This window comes from Hippopotamus amphibius, chromosome 3, assembly GCF_030028045.1.
Source record: "Hippopotamus amphibius kiboko isolate mHipAmp2 chromosome 3, mHipAmp2.hap2, whole genome shotgun sequence".
Classification (NCBI taxonomy): Eukaryota; Metazoa; Chordata; class Mammalia; order Artiodactyla; family Hippopotamidae; genus Hippopotamus; species Hippopotamus amphibius.
In genome coordinates this window covers 78,225,247-78,231,048 of record NC_080188.1, presented here as the reverse complement: position 1 = coordinate 78,231,048, position 5,802 = coordinate 78,225,247, and the positions used below count along the sequence as shown (strand labels likewise).

General features: G+C 42.3%; 1 non-coding gene across 1 annotated transcript; it reads right to left on the bottom strand.

The window, feature by feature from the left end:
- Positions 1-4,277: 4,277 nt before the first annotated feature.
- LOC130850677 (U6 spliceosomal RNA) lies at positions 4,278-4,384 on the bottom strand. The gene has a single exon (XR_009053020.1). It is a non-coding gene; the product is annotated as a U6 spliceosomal RNA (small nuclear RNA).
- Between the last annotated feature and the right edge of the window lie 1,418 nt (positions 4,385-5,802).

The following is a 5,802-nucleotide window of genomic DNA, read 5'->3' as shown; positions in this document are numbered from 1 at the left end:
TTAAATTTTTTATTTTTATTTTTTATTTTTTTACTTCCAGGAATAGCCAGCCCTCCTGTCCCATCCTGCAATCCCAATAAAAACAGTCCCACACATGGTGGTAGCTCCTCCACGGAGCCTTTCACACACCACCTCCTGGCCCTCCCCCAGCTGAAAGGAATAGCTGCTGTCCTGAAACTCCCCACAGCAATTAACTCCAGCTAGTTTTCTGGTCCTGACCCCCTTCTTTTTTTTTTTTTTTAATTTTTTTGGAGTATAGTTGATTTACAATGTTGTGTTACTTTCTGCTGTACAGCCAAGTGAATCAGTTATACATATATATATATATCCACTCTTTTTTAGATTCTTTTCCCATAAAGGTCATTACAGAGCATTGAGTAGAGTTCCCTGTGCTATACAGTAGGTCCTTAGTCTATCCCGCAAGGCTTTCATTCAGATTTGACCTCCTACTTTTGAGGGTTTAAATTCTTTTCAATGTTCATCTGTTCTTCCTCCTACACTGTTAAGCAAGCCGAGGGTATAATCCATGACTTATTTATCAATATTTGATGAATGAATAAATCTTTACCTAAAGCGATACCTAAATTATATTTGCTGTATAAGGTATTGTGCAAAGTAAAAGAAATGGACATGGTGTCATGTGTGCAAATGATATTGGCCCTTTGAAAAAAAATCCCAGGTCCATCCATTGTGTACAAATGTCAAGGCCTACAGAATAATAGAGGTTTTATGATTGAGGGGAAATGTAACTTCTACAGATTTTATTAACCTACATAAGGACAAAATAATAAGGTATTTCAATTTATATTTTCCATTTATGGTTTCTCTTTATTCAGAAAAAGACTGGGAAGCTGTAGCTGTAGCTTCAGACTTCTGCCACTAACCTGTTATATCATCTTGGGTAAATGATAATAGCAAAATTTATTCATAGAAAATGCAGTGACTTCTCTCCAACCCTGAGCCACCAGCATCTTCTCTTTCTGGAACACTGCAGGCACCTCCGACTGGTCTCCCACTTCCTGTGAAGAGCCCGCTGTGCTTTGTCTCTTCTTAACACAGCAGCTAGAGCCGTCCTTTCACAGGGAGGATCATGTGTCACCCTGCTCCAGTCACTGCAGTGGCTCCTCACTTCACTGAGAAAAGCCAAGGTCCTGCTCACACCTTCAAGGCTCCGCATGATGTGTCTGGCCTCTGTTTCCCCTTTGACCTCATCTCCCGCTCCTCTCCCCTTACTGCTCCATCCACACGGGCTCCCTGGCTCTTTCCCTAACTGGCCACGCCCTTGCCCAGACTTGGAGCTGTCTGTTCCTCTGCTCTCACATGCTTTTCCCCAAACATGTGAGTGGTTAGCCTCCCCACTCCTTCAAATCGTTGCTCAAAAGTCGCGGGGTCATTGTTGACCAACTTATTTAAAATTGCAAGCACTATCCCACTGCCCCTTCCCAGCAGTCTAGATGTCCCTTCCCCTGCTCTATTTTATTCCATACCATGTGCCACTTGCCACTTTTTAGTGCACTGTATTTTTTATTTAGTATTACGATATTGTTTCTTGTCTCTCACTAATTCTAGTAAGCTCCATGAGGGTAGAGATCTTTTACATTCACTGATACATCACAAATGTCTACTGTGCTTGCTTCATAGCAGACACTCTAAATAGTATGTGTTCATGGAAAAGAAGACGCCTGATAATGTGGCAGGCACTGCAGATCACTTCCTAGCCCTTGATCACTTAAACCTCACAGCCACACCCTGATGTAAATATTTTTATAACCTCAATTTTAAGTTGAGGGAACTGAGGTTTATAAGGGTTAAAATACCCAAGGTCACGTAATTAGTCAGGGACAGAACTAGGTTGCAAACCAAGGTGATCTAACTTCAGATACTATCCTACTACTTTCCTTAGCTGGCGGGGGCCTCAGCCTCTTTTATGTTTATTTTTTTTTGTTTATTTAAAAAAAAAACACGTTTTTTGAAGTATAGCTGCTTTACAGTGTTGTGTTAATTTCTGCTGCACAGCAAAGTGACTCAGTTATACATTCTTTTTCATATTCCTTTCCATTAGGGTTTGTCACAGGAGACTGAATATAGTTCCCTGTGCTCTACAGCAGGACCTTGTTGCTTATTCCCATGTTTATTTTAATCAACATGAGTATCACTCATCATTTTTAGAGTCAAAAAGGCCTACAAAATCAGTAATGAAAAATGATTTCCTTGTTCCCTCCCACTCCACGTCCCCCTCCCCAAAAGCAAACACTGATCATCCTTAGCTGATGTTTGGTTTTGGTATTTTCCTCCACATTCCTGAATAATATGCTACTATTTCTACTCCTTGATTTTTCCCTTCAGTTTTAGACATTATCTATTGACTTTTCACGTTGGAAGATGAGGATTTTAGCCCTCGTTCCTGCCCTTTCTTTACATACACACACACACAAACACACACACACACACACACACACGCTCACTCCACTCACATATTTTTTCCCTGACCCCCTGACCTCCTAATACAGTTATATTATACTTTTGGTTAGATCAATAGAAAGGTTTATGTTGTTATTACCTCTCTATCTCTGATTAATGATTGATTATGTATTGGATCTAGATTCTGGGGCAGGGTTCAACCTGAAAATACATCAACTTTTTTTCTTTTTGTAACTCTTTTTTTTTTCTTAAATTTATTTATTTTTTTATTGGCTGGGTTGGGTCTTTTTTGCTGTGCGTGGGCTTTCTTTTTTAGTTGCGGTGAGTGGGGGATACTCTTCATTGTGGTGCACGGGCTCCTCATTGCTGTGGCTTCTCTTGTTGCAGAGCACGGGCTCTAGGTGCATGGGCTTCAGTAGTTGCAGCACATGGGCTCAACAGTTGTGGCGCATGGGCTTAGTTGCTCCGCGGCATGTGGGATCTTCCTGGAGCAGGGATCGAACCTGTGTCCCCTGCATTGGCAGGCGGGTTCTCAACCACTGCGCCACCTAGGAAGCCCAATACATCAACTTTGAGTAGGGAAAGTTGTAGCATCTCGGAGCCTGATGGAGGTTAGAATGTTAATTTCTCTGGGTTGGACACCCCACTTCGGAATGCTCCTCCCCACTCCCCTCTGGTTTCAGAGGCACTTTTGGGATTACTACTAAAAATCTGTAATGTATTTTCCCAATTACTTCAACGATGCCTCTCCCCCACCTCCACATCCTGCTAGTAGAATACAGTGGCTCACTAAAGTGATGGAGTTTGCTGCCAATAAAACAAAATAGGTTTGTAGACCCTGAGGAAGTAGCTAGGTAAATATTTACACATGCAACTGAATTTTCCAAGTATCGTGTCTCCTTGATCTTTGTGGAGCGCTGCAACTTTTTGCTCATAGTTTAGCATCTTGTGGAGACGTGAAAGCGGGCAGATGTTTAGTTCCTAAGAGGGTGCCTCGCTGCTGGGCCTCCTGCCAGTTGGCCTGATGAGTTATGTCTCAGCTGCTAGATTTCAGTCCCATGTCTTACTCTTATATTTTTTTCATTCTGAAAGCCCTAGAGATTTGGATTGCTTCTATTCCCTGGTTCTTTTTCTCCCAGGGCTGGTTGTTGAATAAGATGCTGTCTTCCCATCTCCCTCTTTACTTGCTGTCACCAAAAAATAAGCACTGGGGCTCTTTATATTTCAAAATTTTACAGCTGATCCCTTCTTGTCTTGGGGATCAGACCACTCAGCTGGTCTGTAATAAATTCAGTGGCTTATTTCTACTTAGAAGATTAATAAGCACCATGTAGATTTGTGTTTGCTAAGTGAATGAAAGCATTTGCAAAATTGATAACTGTCATGTGATCGCTAAAGGTTTCCCCTGGAAGCCTTCCTACCAGTTGACTCTTCCATCTTTTCTTAAAATATCTTTGACTTGGTCCCCTGAAAATCACTGATTCCCTGGTCTGTGTCTTGTTTTTTTTTTCTTCAGGTGTGCTGGTAACACTTTCTCTAGAGCAGTGCTTTTTATTTTATTTTATTTTATTTTATTTATTTATTATTTTTTGGGGGTACACCATGTTCAATCATCTGTTTTTATACACATATCCCCATATTCCCTCCCTCCCTCGACCCCCCCACCACCCTTCCTTGAGTCCCCCCAACCCTCCCCGTCCCAGTCCTCTAAGGCATCTTCCATCCTCGAGTTGAACTCCCTTTGTTATACAACAACTTCCCACTGGCTATCTGTTTTACAGTTGGTAGTATATATATGTCTGTGCTACTCTCTTGCTTCGTCTCAGCTTCCCCTTCACCCCCCGCCCCCTCCCAAAAAAAATATGGAACGCTTCACGAATTTGCGTGTCATCCTTGTGCAGGAGCCATGCTAATCTTCTCTGTATCATTCCAATTTTAGTATATGTGCTGCCGAAGCGAGCACTAGAGCAGTGCTTTTTAAACTTGAGCATGCAGAAGAATCACCTGGAGAGCTGGCAGAATCACCGATTCCTGGAAGCACCCCCCAGAGATCCAGTTCTGGGATGATACTGGTACTGTTGGGCCAAGGTGCACTTTGAGTTGCACTGGCCCAGACTATTAAGAATTGTGGTTCTGTTGTTGGATAGACAGGCTTCCTCACCAATTACCTGAGCTACTCTTTGGGCCCAATCTTTCCAAAATCCTTAAGATGAAGGCTGAGTGGAGCTGATTTGTGGTACAACATCTCTCTCCAGCAGTACAGCCAGGCCCCCATTCCCTTAGCCAAGGAAAGGGAAGAGAACTTGGTTACAGAGGATATAATCCGTGTAGGCTCCGGGCTCGGTACAGTCATGTGTTTCCTTCACTAAATTTCACAAGAACGCAAAGGCATTGGTATGGCTGGTCTCATTTCAATAACTTACCACCTATCACCAAGCTAAGAATCGGGAAACCAAAATGTAACCCAGACTCTGTACTAATCACCAGAAGGCACTGTCCTCCTGATCCAAAGCCACCTGTCTTGTGTTGAACCTCCCTAAAGGTTCTCTCAACTCAGAGGAACACTTCCAAGGAGACCAGTAACTAACTGTTCAGGCAGAGAGCTTGTTCAGACCAAGCTCTGCTTTCCTCCTTAGAGTCTCTGTGATTCACTCGGTTGCCCTCTGCCCCCATGAAAGTGCTCTGCAGAATTGCAGATCAGCAATGCCAGAAATAGCTCATTTCCAAAACATAGTTACAGACAATTTCTACCAAAAGAAAAAAAGTGATTTTCTAATAGGCCCACAAGAGAAATTAGATTGAATCTAAGGAAAATTGGGAGATAGGTCTAATGAAACGTAGCGTGTTTTATTTCTTCCTTGCCATTCTCTATTTCCTTTATATTAGGTGATCCTTTGAGGATGAATTTGCATTTGTTTATAAGATACAAGCGCATGTAATTCCTGCCATTATTTTGGTAGAAGAGAGTAGTAGTCAAAGAAAGATAAGAGATGACTGCAACTGTTTAAGGCTGGCACGAGTCATGGTTTGTTTTGAGTCTTGTTGTGTCCTGACATAGTTGGCTGTGGGCTTTCTGTGTCCAGGGATTGAGTGTGGGGCAGTGTTTTTCAGCTTCTTTAGCTGCCAGGAGGTCTTTGCTATTTTTTATTTAGGGAGATAGGTAATAGTCTTCCCACTATTCTCTGTTTCAGTCATTGCATGGAGCCAGAAAAAAGATGCTGTTTGAGCCTCTCATTCTTCCTCATCCCTTCTGAATCCCTTCCTTGCACTCCCTCCAGTTTTTGAGTCAAGTGTAAATTTCATAAGGCTGACATCATTATAACTTGTTGCCCGATCATAGAATAAAAGAAGGTCCAGTTTCAAGTATCTGAGGATTTGTTT